Genomic DNA, 15,456 nt, shown 5'->3' on the forward strand with positions numbered 1-15,456 from the left:
TTTGGCGTGGCTGGGAGGAGGCCACCTTATCCTGCCCACTGGAGGCCAGGCTTGGAGCACAGACGTGGGTGTAGGTAAATTATAGGTAGAGAGCGGGAAGTTACCAGAAAGCACACGGATGACCTCCGTTTTCTCAATGACTCATGAGGTGAGGTTGTCTGCTGAGAGTGAGGGGGCAGGAATTGAGAATAGGTCTTGAGAGGAGTGCTAAGGTCTATAAATAGTCTTCTAACTAATCAGCACTGAGGAGTGAGAGTGTGAGTCTATCTGGACGCGTTAGAAGCCGACGGCAACCACTTATTGGGTAGCATGCACCCAACCCTGTGCTCCCTGCTGTGTGTGGTTGGCACTCACGAAGACCTATGAAGTAGGGACAATGAACGCGCCAACTTACAGAGCTTTGCCACCACTGAAGTCTTGGCCATATTTAAACAGTATTAAGGCCTTGAAGAAGCTATTGATTCTCAAGTGGTTGCTTTTTGAAAAGTGGTTTGGATTATAGTTGTGAATTTTTTGTTTGTGCTTTCAAAACATATGGCTTGTGCATATATACATATGTTGAACGAATATATGTTAATATATACACGTATAGCAATAGTATATGTGTATTACATATATGTATGTATATATATATATATACGGATATACACATATGTGTAATTATAGCAGCCATTCATTCAATATGTATTTGTTGAGCACATTCTATGTGCCGAGAACTATGCTAGACACTGGAGAGACAATAACGAACGAAAGAAGAGGAAGTGTCTGCCATGATGGAATCTGATGGTTAATACAAGGAGATATTCAAGCTAACGTAAGCTTCCAGTGTGACTAGTGCTGTAAAGAGCTGTACATAGAGCAATGAGGAGGTATCATCCACACGGTCAGAGGGCAAGGGAGAACTGATCCCATCCCACCTGAGGTCACAGATGGACGTGTCCACGTCCTTCTCCCTGACTACATTACCATTCCTTTGAAGGTTGTAGATCATTGCTTACTCCTCTCTTTTTATTGTGCCTGACTCATGACCATGCATACAGCAGGTGCTCAATGTGTGTTTGATGGCTAGACTGATGCTATGGGATGTTCCTCAGCAATTTGAGGTATGACAGCCACGTAGGGAACCAACTGGCCTTTCTTTGACAGGAAAACTACAGATGGCCATCTTGGTGATAATGGAAAATCTTCATCTGTCTTGCTGATTTGGCAGGAACAACACACACGCTACTAAGTGGACTCTCGCATCCTAAAATGTAGTGTCACTGACACTTTTCCTTTTAAAAAAGCACAAACCACAGGGCTCTTTGCGCTAATGTGCACTGAGGATCTACATACTTGTTTCCCCTTGTTTTTCAGGATAACTTCTACAGTGACCCATACAGGTTATCAGGGGAAATGGGGAATAGTTATTTAATGAGTACAGACTTTCTGTTTGGGATGATAAAAAATTTCTGGAAAAGGGCCAGCGCGGGGGCGTAGTAGTTAGGTTCATGCTCTATTTTGGCGGCCTGGGGTTTGCCAGTTCAGATCCTGAGCTTGGACCTATACACCGCTCATCAGGCCATGCTGAGGCGGTGTCCCACATAGCAGAACTAGAGGGACCTACAACTAGGATATATAACTAGGTAGTGGGGCTTTGGGAAGGGAAAAAAAAAAAGAGGAAGATTGGCAACAGATGTTAGCTCAGGGCCAATCTTCCTCACCAAAAATAAAATTTCTGGAAATGGATAGTGGAGATGGTTGCACAACATTGTGAATGTACTTAATGCCACTAAATTATACAATTAAAATGATTAAAATGGTAAATTTCATTATTACACAATAAAAAAATTCAAAAAAAATTAAAGCTTGGAAATTTAAAAAATAGAAAAAATATTGGTCGTGAATGAGTGTCATCTTTTTCTTAAAGCCTTCAATGGCTCCTCGTTTTCTTCCAATGGCCCTTCATGAACTAGGTCTTGCTTATCTCCTCCTATCCTTCATTTTTCCTCCTCTTGTCCAGCCTTTTTTAACCCTATGCTCCAGCCAGGCCAAGCAGCTTACAATTCTCCCATCATGCATCACTTTTAGATGCCTCTGTGCTTTGCCTCCACAGGCCCCAATCTCCAGGATGCTGTTCTCAGGCCCCACCTTCCAGCTAAAAAGCACCTTCTCCTGCGCCTCAGCTTAGCCTCTTCTAGAAAACGTTTACTAACACACATTCCCAATCCCCCCAACACTCACCAGGGAATGGGCCGCTCTCTCTTGCTTCCTTACTTTCCTGTGTTGATGATTATTATGGAAAATATAACACTAAATGCAGTAGTTTATTTATAGGTCTGTATTCCTGTACTATACTATGGGGGCGGGAGCAAAACCTTTGTCTTATTTATGTAGCATGGTTTTAAGATCCCTGGCTCGAACTGTGTGACCCTTGGGCACGATATTTAATCTCTTTTAGGTCTGTTTGTCTTCCATACAATGGGAATAATAATAGTCTCTATGTCATAGAGAAGTTATGAGGAATAAATGAAATAATGCATGTGAAATGCTTAGAGAAGGCCTGATACACAATCAACAATAAAGCATCTGAGGAAAGGAAGTACAGAACTAGCAACAATTGTTCAGTGGTTCAAGTCTGAACACTTAAGGTCAAGAGTTGACAAGAAGAATGAGGAACCTAATCCCAGATGTTTATTTAGAAAGACATATGAAGAAGTTGAGTGATTGGAAGAAAGAACAACATAGGAGAGCTTCTTTTGGTGTGTGGACCATAATGTAGTCAAAATACTTCCAGGGCCTCCCCAAGTTTCAAGTTTCTGCCATAAACTCCTCCACTCCCTCCAGAACCAGCCTGATTGCGCTGCAGAGGTCCTTACAACTGAAACATCTTAGGCATCTTAGGAAACAAACACAAAAACTCAATGAAACCCATGAGAGTCTTACTGCCACAGGCTTTAGTAACAAACCGGTGGAGGATCTTCATGCCTTTAAGAATAGAAAATGGTCCTGCTTTAGACTTTGAGAAACTTTTGAGTTTAAGTTTTCTATGCTGACGCACTTATATCAAAATTTTAACAAACTAGCCTGACTCCTGGAATTGAAATCAGTAAGTAACCCTTTCTCCAAGTCAGTCTGGCTTTGTGGGGAATTCTTATTTTACATGCGCAGATGCTGGCTATTTTCAAGGTATGGAGCTGGCTTGTGCAGTGGAGACAAAACATTATGTGACACATACATATAGTTTCTTATAAGGCAAAACTCACTGCAGTAAACACTGCCAGAGTCCCCCTGGTGACTGTACCCAATTTCCATGCAGTTCCCATTAAAGTTGATTCCACACCCAGCCCCAGGCGTGGCGTTGGTGACCCAGGCCTAAGCCATCAGCGTGTCTCATTTCCCTTTCCATTGACGTTCATGTATCATTCGTGACCTAGTCGGAGCCAATGAGATGCAATGACATTTTCGCTGCATCTTCTGGGAAAGAGACTCTCACTCATAACCTTTGACCTAAAACATAAGAGAATGAATGGGTTAGCAGGGACCTTTCTGGGACCCATAAAACTCAAGGCCAAAGTCAACATAATGGAAAGTAGAACAAAGACATGAAGATTCAAAAATAAGCAGGTGCTACTGATATGCTTAAGCCCTGAATAGAGTTGTGCCTGAAGCTAGCCCTCCTCTTTTCAGCTTCTGAGTCAATAAATTCCCTTTTTTGACTAAGCCAGTTTGGGTCAGGTTTTTCTGTAACTGCAACTAAATAATCCCAACTGGCATTCATCAAAGTCACTCTTCCCAAACAGGAGCTCCACACTCTGATTCTGTAAAAAAGATAACTGGTTTCTCTAGAGAACTCACATGTGAATGAATCAGGGCATATTCAAGAGGGTAAGTATCTGGGTAAGAAAATCTCTCCTTTGGGGATGCCTGTGGTTCACATTTCTGTGTGGGCCAGGAAACTCCTATAAATTTCACCTGTTGACACATTTTCTTTGCAAGCGTTTTGCTACTTCAGGGGGAGGAGCCGGAAACAGAGGTGCAGAAGGGAAGGCGTGAGGCAAAATATAAACGATTGTGCAGGAAGCAATATAGCTGATGGCCTTTTAGCAAAGGGCTGGCATGTGGGTACATGCGGTGTGAATTCACGGTGGAGGAACTAATCAGGCAACGTTATCAGATCTGGAACGGCAAGAAAAAGAAAAATCTCTTTCTTTTTCCTCTGGTTTGATATGTCTGAAAGTATCCAACCAGAAACCTTGACTTCGGATTGTGCTAAAGTGGGGACCTGGGATCTGGGTTGTTTTCCAGAGACCAAGTGTCACTTCATTTTCAGAATGAAGCTGGATTTTTGTTCTATAAAAACAAGGCAAGTTCTGGATTGAGAACAATAGTCAAACACACTGATACTTGAATACAAAGAAGTATGGAGTTTCACAAGTTCTTCTGAGGAATAGAGACTCGTCTCAAGCCTGGAGCTGAGGAGGCTGTGGGAGCAGAACCAGAGTCTGTGAGGTTATGTCTTCCGTGAAAAGTAACAGCCCAAAGCATTGCTCTTAATAATCTAAGTCCAAAACTGCTCCCGTGGAAGGTAGCAGAGCCTGAAGAAATGAGCTTGGACTTCAGTAGCAGGACTGGTTTCAAAGCTTGCTTCCATCCCTAACTGGCTCTGTGGCCTCAGACCAACGAGCTATCCTCTCTGAATCTGTTTCCGTATCTGTAAACATCATTTAGTTTCTTGAGAGAAGTAATTCAGCTGAGTTACATCAAGAGCCCATGACCCATAATAAGAACTCAAATAAATGGCAACAGCATGATTTCTCTCACCCTGGGGAGACATACTGAATACAAATTGTGTGATATCTATCTGATGAAATACTACTCACCAATAAAAAATAATGAACTCTTGAAATACACAAACAGCATGGGTGAATCTCAAAATAATTACACTGAATGAAAGAAGCCAGACCAAAAAAGACTAAATACTGTATGATTCCATTTATGTAAAATTCTGGAAAATGCAAACTAATATATTGTAACAGAAAGCAGTTCAACAGTTGCCTGAGGGAGAGGGGATAAGGCAGAGAGGGACAGAGATGGGAGGAATTACAAAGGGACACAAGGAAAGTTTTTGGAGGGATGGATATATTTTCTATCTCGATTGTGGCTATGCTTTCATGAGTGTAGAATGATGTCAAAATTAGTAACTTGAACACTTTTAGAATGTGTGGTTTATTGTGTATCAATTCTACCTCAATCTAAAAAGTCTATGCCTTTTACTTTTATGGATAAAGAGAGAACAGAATTTGGTGGTAGATCAGAAACATCTTCATATATAGTTTCTTTTTGTTACTTTGCAGTCAAGTTCTGGGAGATTCTGACCCGGAGGAAGGGAGACGTTGGAAGGAAGCTTCTTGTTGAGGAACAAGACTTAGGAGAACAATCTACAGCTCTAGCCCCAGCTTCGGGCTCAAGTGCTTCTCAAGCACCAGTCAAACTTCCATCTCTGGTCTTGATTCCTCATAGCGTACACTTCCCATCCTGTACAATCCCATTAAAATCCCCCACCCACTATCAATCCATAGCGCCAACCGCCAGTGACTTTGCACACCAGCCTCAGACCCGCTGCCAGACCACAGCTTTCATTTAAGCCCTGCTGGCACCGGGCCTCACTTCACTTCAACCCACTGAACAAGGTTCCTGTTAGGCCAATGCTGACCTGGCCCTCTGGGCCACTTTGCTTTCCCTGAGATTTTCAGCAGAGTGAGAAAAGTTACTTTATGTGCATCCCGTTGAAACTTGCTTAAAACCTTTCCCCAAAATTTTAGTTCGCATCAATGGAACTTTTTCTCCCAAAACTCCTTCAAAAGATGTTTTCAAGTCTAAGCCCTTTGCAGCATCCATGCGCCTTCCCAGCAGCACTGCACATTCATTTTGGTGACGCTTCAGAATCTTCCTAGGTGAAAGGCTGAAATATATAAAGACATCATAAACGAATTCTAGAGGGCTTGGGCAGGATTTTTCTAAGAATTTTATCCATCCACTTCAAGCAATTTCTTCTGTTGATCTTTAGGATTACTCCTGAAACAGCCAAGGCTTCTGCTGGTTTATCCCAGAATGTCATCCTTGTTGGTGTATAGTTGTGCAGTATCGCCAGTGCAAAGGTTTTTTTCTCTGACTGGCTCAAAGTGGCATACCAGAACTAAGTAAGAAATAAGCCTATATAAGAATGAGAAGATTTAAGGATTATAATTGATTCTCATAAACTGACTTTGGGAGAGCTGGGGAAAGTGATTTTCATCTTCCTCTAACATGGACTCAGGCATGGCCTGAGAAACACTGGGTACCACCCACCCTCCATTTAGAGCCGAGATTTTTCTTGGGTTTTTGTGCATGCGTGTGTGTGTGTGTGTGCACGTGCATGCATTTGTGGATGTGAAGTACACTAGGTTTAGCCGGGCCCGATCAATGGAAATTGAGCTAACTGGAGTAGATAGCTGCTAATAAATCAAGGAAGTATGAGAGAGAAGAGATGGAGCCAGAAAATGTCAGAGGTTGACTAAGTTGAATTACATTTAGGAACAGTGAAATGGGGGCTGTCCTGTTGACTGAAGGCCCTACCTCTTGGGTTCTTGCAGCAGAATTAGCAAAAACAAACCGCAGAAAAGCCTTTCTTCAGCCGGAATTCTTAGTAGGCAGTCATGTGGCGGTAATTGCGTCTTTGTCTGCCTCTGACTCCCTCCTCGCCTTCAGACCCTCTGGTTTCTGTCTGAATGGAAAGAACTCTTGCTGCAGTGGGATCTTCGTGAAGTCGGCCAGGCAGGGGAGGAGAGGTAGCCCCACTCCCAGAGGCACCACCGCTCTGACGAGGGCCCTGGTGCTCACCTTCCTCCAAGTGGAGAAAGGCCGGAAGGAAGCTGGTAGTGATGGATCGTCCAGCCGATGCCAGGCCCTGTGCTGGGTGATTTTTCATTCAATATCCTACTTAACCCTTACAATGTCCCACAAGATGAAATTATTAACCCCATTTTCACAGAATATGGGGCCAAGAAGAATAATTTACAGAATAATTTAACCTCAGGAAGGCTAAATAAGTTGCCCACACTTCACAGCTACTATGTGGGGGGGCTGGAGATTTACTTTCGCATCTGCCTGAGGGTGGGAGGTGACTCAACAGTGGGGGGTTGGGTAGCAGGGGCCTGTACAAGGTTCAATATCCTGAATTGTGAGAGTCAGGTACTCGGTGATAAATGATATCCAGGTCTTGCAGAAAGAGCAAGATCTCGATCCTGTCTGCCTCAGACCACTAGGATATTTTAGTGTGGAGCCTATCATTTTCAGATGATTTATAAGAAACAAGGTCAAGTCAACTTCTTTTCCTATTGACTCTTTCCTTTTTTAAGTCTTTTTGAGATGTTATGGTAGACCAAGATTTAAAGATGTTTAATTCCAGTCCAGAAGCCAATGAGATGAAAATAGAAAAGCAAAACTGAGTAGCAAATAAAGGAAATTAATTTAATAACAGAATTTACTCAGTCTCTGGGGGCCTGCCCCAATGAGCATCCCCAGTACCTTCGGAGCGAGAGCCTGGCCACTGCTGGAGTCAAAAGTTCTTGACTCCGACCACAGAAGGCAGAAATTGTTACATGTTCACCCAAACACCGGCACACAGCTATAATACGTGTCCAAGTCCTTGCAGGGGTGTGTGGCCATGGTCCGCCATCAGTCCTGCGCTGGTCAGTAGAAAATAAGCGGAATTGATGCGCACCAATTCCAGGCCTGGATCATAAACCCACGTGCAGTCTGTCATGGACTGTTCTCTTCCCACCTGGCTGTAATGAGTCAACTCTTGGGACTATGTTGGAGCCACATGTTGAACTTGATGGAGCCAGAAGACGAAAGGAGCCCTTGGGTCACATCGTGGAGGAGAGCTACTCAACTAGAAGTGTCAGCTTTGCCTGTTACGTGATCAAGATATAAACTTTCAGTACGTAGGGCTGCCAGGACGTAGGCATTTTTCTGTTACAGCAGCTAGCGCTCCCTTAACCAACACACAAGAGGCTGGGTTCTGCTCATCTCCCCAGAGATCATGATGTGAGCCTCAAAGCACCAGAGCTCGGAGAATGAAACTACTCTTCCAGAAAGAAAGGCCTATCTGGTTCTGAGCCTCCAGGATTTTTTTCTCTTGCAATTTGTGTCCCACCTACAGGATGTATGGAAAGAATTTGGAAAACATTTTCTTTCTGTGACTTAGGAAGCAGAATTCAGTTGTGGCACCAAGAATATACCTTATTGAAGGGTAAAGTCATAAAGTAAAACATTCCTTTTTAGACCATCGTAGAAAAGACCAAAGTAAATTAGCAAAAGGGGTGAAGGATAGGGTTTTTACATAGTTTTATTGCAGTAAATAAATAGGAGGCTAAAGGACAGCCGCCCACCAGAAACCCTTGCAGACTTGTTTTGTGAACACAGAAGATTTATGCGTACCTGGAATCAGTTGTTTGGGTGCAATGTGACATTTTAAAGTGCTGGAGGGTGTTTAAAACAGTTTTCCTCTTAAACACTTTAAATTCACCCTTCCTACAAAAGTGTTCAGTCTAGTAATGTACACAATACACAATTATCTGAGCAACAAGTAAATTTCATTTCAGCTTCTGTCAAATGCTACAAATTCCAAATGTGTGGCACTGCATTTAATAAGGTTGATTTAATTCGTATCCTTCATATTCCATGATGGAGGAAAGTGTGTGATTGGAAGAAGTCTTAACTATAGTTAGATGATGAAACGGCTGGTGTGAAAGGTGGGTCTTCTCCAGGAACATGAGAAATCCCAAAATAGAAGCAAGCAATGTGGTAATGATTTTAGATGGAAGGAATTTATACCAAGACCTTTTGTGCATAGATATTACGGGGCTCTCTGAAGTCTTGACTGGTTTACGTACCGTAGGTAACCAGGGGTTATCACTGGAGCATAATTCACGTTTGTCGGGGTGCAGGGTGAGAAGATCAGAGCTGTTCCCAAGGCTGACTCATGCGTCTGCACAGGTAGAGGAGAGTGACGAGATGAGCTGAAAAATCCATCTGTGCACAGACCCAGAAGAACCATGAAAACAAATTGCTTCCCCTTTCAACACACTGAGAAGTCCCCCAAAGGTGACATCCTGGATCTTCAGAGTTGCGAGCTAGCCTGAGTGGGTCTGTGCTCTGCTCCAGGTGTCTTTAACACACTGCAATTTGTGTGTGGCTGGCCCTTTAAAAACAGCTCCAGGCCAAAGAAACCTCATCCAGCAGAATTGTCGGTTTGTTTTAGCAACTGCTTCCCTGCCCTGGTCTCCCATTACTTCATCTGCATTCCCTAGATGCTGACCTTGTCCCCCTGTAAGCCCACAGCAGTAGTTCCCCTCACCCCCTGTGGCTTCCATAATCTCCCAGGGAACTCCCAGTACTGAGCCCTGGCCGCCCCGCAGGATGCCACCTCTTAGGTCACAGCTGGAACCTGATGCCCTCACCCAGCTCCTCTGGTCGCAACCTTACCTGCCCCAGATTTCAGGCCTGCGTCAGAGGCTGCGACAGGAGGAGGTAGGGAGGTGACCCTGTTTGGTTGTGCCCCGGCTGGCCTCCTCCACGCAATTCCAGGCAGCTAAGAATAGTGTTGAAGCCAGGGGTTGCTTAATAAGGTTTCATTTAGAGGGCTGCCCGGCAAGGACTGCCAGCGTCTTTGAGCAGTGGCTCAAAGCCCTCTCTGGTCAGTCTTTGTGTGGCCGGTGAGTCAGCAACACGCCCTTCCGCACACTTGCTCCCACTGTTGAGTAGTGGACTCCAGAGAACTCTCCTTGGATTCTTAGTTAGAGCACTTTTGGATGCAAGAGACAGAGGCTGATTCAACTAGCTTAAAAATAGTGAGTTTATTGGCTGGGAAATGAAATTTAGCCAAAGGGAGTAGCAGGCTTTGGGCAGAGCTGGATCCAGAACTGGTTCAAATGCTATTTTCAGGGATCTCTCTCTCTATCTTAGAAAGAGTGAGTCCACCTGACAGGCAGGATGTCTGCGAGAGGCCATGACTTACATCCCAACACTTAGCAGCTCCAGGGGAAGGAGCCAGGCCACCCTGGCAGCTCCAGGAGAAAACGTCCCGAGAAAATTTACTCGGCCCAGTGTGGGCCACATGCTCATCTCTAAACCAATCACTGTGGCCAGGGGAAAAGGTCACATGATTGGCCAGGCCTGGGCCCATGATCCTGCCCCTGTGGCTAAGGCAGGGGCCAGGAGACACGATCAAAGCACATCGAGGGTTGTCTCTGCAGAAGATGGGGCCCGGCAGTGGCCTCCACCTGGCTAAGACCAATGGTCATTTTTAGCCCTCATCTCGACACAGATAACCACTCTTTCCTCCCCTCAAACGCTGCGTCTACTTCCAGCACACCGCATTCTCCTGGTTTTCCTCTTGCCTGGGCCTTTCTTTCCCAGACTGTTTTTCTGGTCTTCCTCATCTCCCTGGCCTCCTCATGCTGGAGGTCTCAAAGCTCAGGCCTTGACTTCTCTCTCTGTCTTTTGTCTGCACTTCGTTGCTAATCTCATTCTGTCTTATGACCTTAACGGCCGTCTATTTACCGTGGGCACCAAATGCGTATCTGACTACTGTCCTCTCATGAGCTCCAGTCTCCACTTGGAGTCCTCCACCACTTGGGTGACCAACAGGCACCTCAGATAGACACATCCAGCACCGGGCTCCTGACGGTGCCTCCCACGCTGCTCCTCCAACCCCTTCTCCCTGCCATTAATGACAAACAGCTCCATTCTTGCAACTGCTCAGGCCAAAAATCTCAAAACCACCTTTGTCTCTCTTCTTTTTCTCACATGCCACATTCAGGTGATCAGCAAATCAGGCCATCTAGTGTTAGGTCTAGACTCTGACTATTTCTGACGTCACCCACCATTGCCAGACGGCCAAGTCATATCATGTCTCACTAATATGATCACAGTCGCCTCCTGACTTCCTCTGGTCACACCCTGAAGTGACCGTCAACTCATTCAGAGTAAAACTCTTATAGTAGTCTGCAAAGCCCTACATCATTTCCCCACTGCCACCTCTCCCTGTTTCCTCTTTGATATGGCCTACTGCCCTACCCCCCCCCACTCAGCTCCAGTCACACCAGCTTCCTTGCCATTCCTCACTCACCAAGCACAGTTATGCCTCAGGGCCTTTGCACTTGTTATTCCCTCTGCCTGGAGTCTCCCTTTGCCAGGAAGCATGTCTTCCTTCCTCATGTCTGTCAAATTTTTAATCAAATGTCCCTTCTCAACGAGACCTTCACTGACCACCCTTTCTAAAGCTGCAAACCCCTTCCCGACTCTGGCACTTCCTGTCTTCCTTCCCTGCTTTAGTTTTCTCCATAGTAGTAGTTACACTTTAACATGCTCATTCTTTTTATTTTAAATATCTTTAAAAGTATTTCTTTAGTTCTTTGCATATTTATTTTAGTCCCCATCTGTTTCCCCAGCGCTAGACTCTGTCGGGGGGAGGTGTTTTTCTGTCTGTGTTCAGTGCTGCTGCTCTGAGAGGCCCTCAGTGATTCAGTGGATGTATGAAATGGAGTGACTTTCTTCCTCAGTCCCCCAACCAGGCTCCCACTGGGGTATGATGGCCTTCAGTGCCCCCTCCTGTCTCACCCTCTCACTCCCCTCACCTACAGCCTCATGCAGGGCCCAGGAGGCAGCACAGAGTCACGGCTCAGGCCGAGGCAAGGTGGCAGAATCTAGCCAGGAAAGGTGAGTCCAGACCTAAGAGGGCAGGCAGGAGGGCTGGAAAGCAGGGAAAATGTGGGTGGGCTGACATTCCAGTCGTAGGATGGGGCCAGTGTGTGGCAGCTGGACAGGGCCAGGTGGTGGGGGCTGCGGCAGTAGGTGGGAAGCTGGGTGGCCTCAGTCCTGTGTCGGGCTGGCACAGGGCAGATGCCAGGTCCAAGCAGGACAGACACAGGGATGGAACTCATGAGACACACTGAGGTCAAAATGGACAGAGGCCAAAACAGACACCCTGCCAGCTCGACCACAGAGGCAGCAATCTGTCATCCTTTCCGGTCAGGGTTGATGGGAGCTCTCTGAAGATGCCGGGCTCTCCCTCAGGCCAGCACCTTCTCTTACCTTAAAGGCTCAGCTCCTGTGTCTTTCATTTCACAGGCTGTGCCTCTTTAGGCAAGACCCCAATTACTGGCCACCCCAGGAGGGCAGCCTCCGCTGGCCTGGCCCACACCCTCAAGAATGCAGGCACACTGTCTCCCTCCGCCACGGCCAGGCCACCACAGTGGAGGAGACCCCATCTTCCCAAACCCCCTATGCCCAAAGCAATATTTTTAGTGTTATAAAACTTAAAGGACCCTTAGAGACCCTCCAAGTCCAATGTCCTCATTTTATCCGTGAGAAATCTGAGGCCCAGAGGACTGAGGTTGCTGCCAGGGCCATGCAGGGAAGATGCCCAGCCGAGGGCTCTCTGCACAGGGCCACACGGTCAAAAGAAGCCCCCGTCTCAGAGGCCTGGCTGATCGCAGGCCAGGCCCACTTGCTTCACCTGTGAACTAGAAGCTCTCTAATGTTCTAGGAATCGGCAACGTGAGGAGCGAAATAATGAAGCTCGGCTGCAAGGAGCCGTTTATTCCGCCCTCTTGCTCTTCTCCCTGCTCCCCATTTCGTGATGGGATCGGATGAGGTCACTCCTCAGCCTGATGAAACACTCCGCCTCGCCAAGCTGCGGGCTCTCTCTAAGCTCATTATCTGACTGGCTCATACTTTCCCAGGGGTTGCGGGGAGGAGGAAAGGTAATTAAGTGTTTTGCTTAAATGGCCTTTTCAGTTGACAGAAATAGCTGCCCAGGGATGCGGTAAACTCTCCTTCCTGATCCTCGCCCTGTGACCGCTGGGCTTCAGGCTGCACGCAGGCGCCAAGGGCGAGGGAGGGGACCGATGATGGTGAAAAGGCCAAATGGACCAAAGGTGGCTGCCCTCCCCAAGCTAATCCAGAAAGTGGATCCTCTGCAGGCAGATAATGGAGGAGAATGAGATTGCACTGAGGACCCTGCGCATCTCCAGGTCAGCCTTCTCCCCTCCGAGTTCGGGAAGTATCTGGTTTGTCTGCGTGCATGCCCGTGGGTGCCAGGTGTGAGCAGCCCAGCAAGAACCAGGCTTTTCTCCTGCCTTGCCTGGCCCTCTGTTGGACTGGCATTCTGGGACCAAGTCTAATCAGTGGTGATGTTTAATGCCCCTTTTCAGCCCAGAGCAGTCACCACTGCTTAGAGAATGCATTATTTTGAGAGACATGATCCTGCCGTACAGAGCCTGTGTAACCTGGGGGATGGGACGGGGGTGGACGAAAGGCAAGGATGCATCTCCCCCAGGCTCCATGAGTGAAGACCTAAGTCAACAATCTCCTCTGACAAATGGGCAAAATATGCATTTCCACAGAAAGACGAATTTGGATGCAAAAGAGGTGTTTATCAAAACACACAAGGAAAGAGGGAAAGGGAGAGTGAAAGCAGTGAAAAATGAAATAGAAACAAGAATGGGAATTTCTGAGGTTGGAAATCACAGATAGGTCTGTAAGGAGCTGCTTAAATCGGACCCCAAAGAGTTAAGTCAAGTTTTAGCTAACAGCACCTACTGGTAAGTCCAGGGCATATTCAGAGTTATTGTGTTAAAGATAATAGCAGCCTTATTATAACAGAGAGCTCCATATACATTAGTGCCCACACGATGTCACCTGTCTGTGAATTCAGCAGAATTTTGCTCAGAGAATAATACAATATTGCCATTGTTACAGCTTAGAACTACATGTTCATTAATAGAAACAGTATCTCTGGCACTTCTATGCAACACTAAGTCCCAAAAAAGCTCATTATGGAATGCGGCCCTAAAGCCAGTAATGGCAGTCATTATGACAATGTGCATCAATATCAAAGGATCTGTAATTATTTTTACATTTTTCCAGGTATCATCAGTGATTCTCTAAACTGTGCACCTCTCTTGGTATAATCATGTGTCCTGGTAGCCTCTATCCATATGCAAAATTTCATCACAAGTTGTTAAAAATTGAGAAGATATGCCTAATAGAATGCTTATTAGCTACCATTTTGTTTCATATTCAACCTCAAATTGTTATCAAGGTGACTTTACCATTATTTAGTAGTATTTAGCCCAAATCCAATCAAGCAAATGCTTCAGAATTTAACACTGGCATGAACATACTGAAAACAAAATCTCTTCTATTCTGTGTATTGGGTTGGGATGGTTTGAACTGGCCATCAAAACTGGGGAAAAGGAGAGAAACTGATATACACAAGAAAACTCAGTGGGAAAAAAATGACTCACCAGATTTGCATTTATTGCTGTAGAGATTCCTAATCTCACCCTGTCCAGTTCCCCTCTCCTCTTATAGGTGGGCCATGTGACGAGCTCTAGCCTATGAAATGACAATGGAAGTGTGATGGTTGTTTCTGGGCTGACTAATGGAAGCGTGTGTGACACCTGTACCTTTTCTCTTCCCCTTATGCAATGTTCTTGTGAAAATTCAGCAAGCTGTATATTTCAGTGTGCTTTTCTGTGTATACTTCCATAAAAAATGTAAAAATAAGAGGAGGTCCTGAGTAAATTTTTCCCTCGATGATACCCTTCAGTTCTGAAAATTCTGCCCTCTGGTAGCTGCACTCATCAGGGTTCTCTTTTTTTGGTGAGGAAGATTCGCTCTGAACTAACACCCATTGCCAACCTTCCTCTTTTTTTTGATTGAGGAAGATTAGCCCTGAGCCAACATCTGTGCCAATCTTCCTTTATTTTGCATGTGGGATGTCTCCACAGCATGGCTGATGAGTGGAGTAGGCCCACACCCAGGATCCGAACCTGAAAACCCGGGCCTCGGAAGTGGAGTGCACAGAAATTTAACCACTCAGTCATGGGGCCAGCTCCCACCAGAGTTCTTATTTTTGTTCATGGGATAATGGACAGAATGTCTTCTCCTTGGGCCCAAGGACCAAAAGAGGGAGAAGATTAGAGCCTCAATCAGAGATTTAGGTGTTCAGGATTTATTGAGGGAGTGCCTTACAGAAAAAACTGGTGAGGGAGGGAGTGAAGAAGCAGCATGGTGGGGGAGAAGAAAGAGCTGAGCAAGGCTGTTGTCTCAGGTAAAGTCAAGCCTTGGCCTGATCCACGGTAGGGGGTGGAGGGAGTTCAGAGCATAAACAAAATTGCAGAGTTATCCCCCCCGAATCTTGACACAAAAGATCCTGCCTTTTAAACCTTTCATTGGTCAGTCATTGCCCATGGGCTTCCCAACTTGGAAAGCAGTGCAAGTTTTCTTGACAAGACTGTTCCCATCAGCTGAGGGAAATGTTTTGGAGAAGCAGGCACCTCTGGGAACCAGGATATCTAAAATTGTGTGGATAGAAAACACAAATTTCCCAAGTCAGCCATGATGATGGAAATGATGCTGAAC

The 15,456-nt window shown here is 45.8% G+C and overlaps 1 long non-coding RNA gene across 1 annotated transcript; it reads right to left on the reverse strand.

Annotated features, from left to right (window-relative positions):
* Window positions 1-2,652: 2,652 nt before the first annotated feature.
* Window positions 2,653-9,735, reverse strand: LOC123290027 (uncharacterized). Its single transcript, XR_006534292.2, has 3 exons — window positions 9,511-9,735; window positions 8,919-9,057; window positions 2,653-3,489 (listed from the first exon to the last, which is right to left on the reverse strand). It is a non-coding gene; the product is annotated as an uncharacterized lncRNA (long non-coding RNA).
* Window positions 9,736-15,456: the final 5,721 nt, after the last annotated feature.

This window comes from Equus asinus, chromosome 12 (genome assembly GCF_041296235.1).
Source record: "Equus asinus isolate D_3611 breed Donkey chromosome 12, EquAss-T2T_v2, whole genome shotgun sequence".
Lineage (NCBI taxonomy): Eukaryota > Metazoa > Chordata > Mammalia > Perissodactyla > Equidae > Equus > Equus asinus.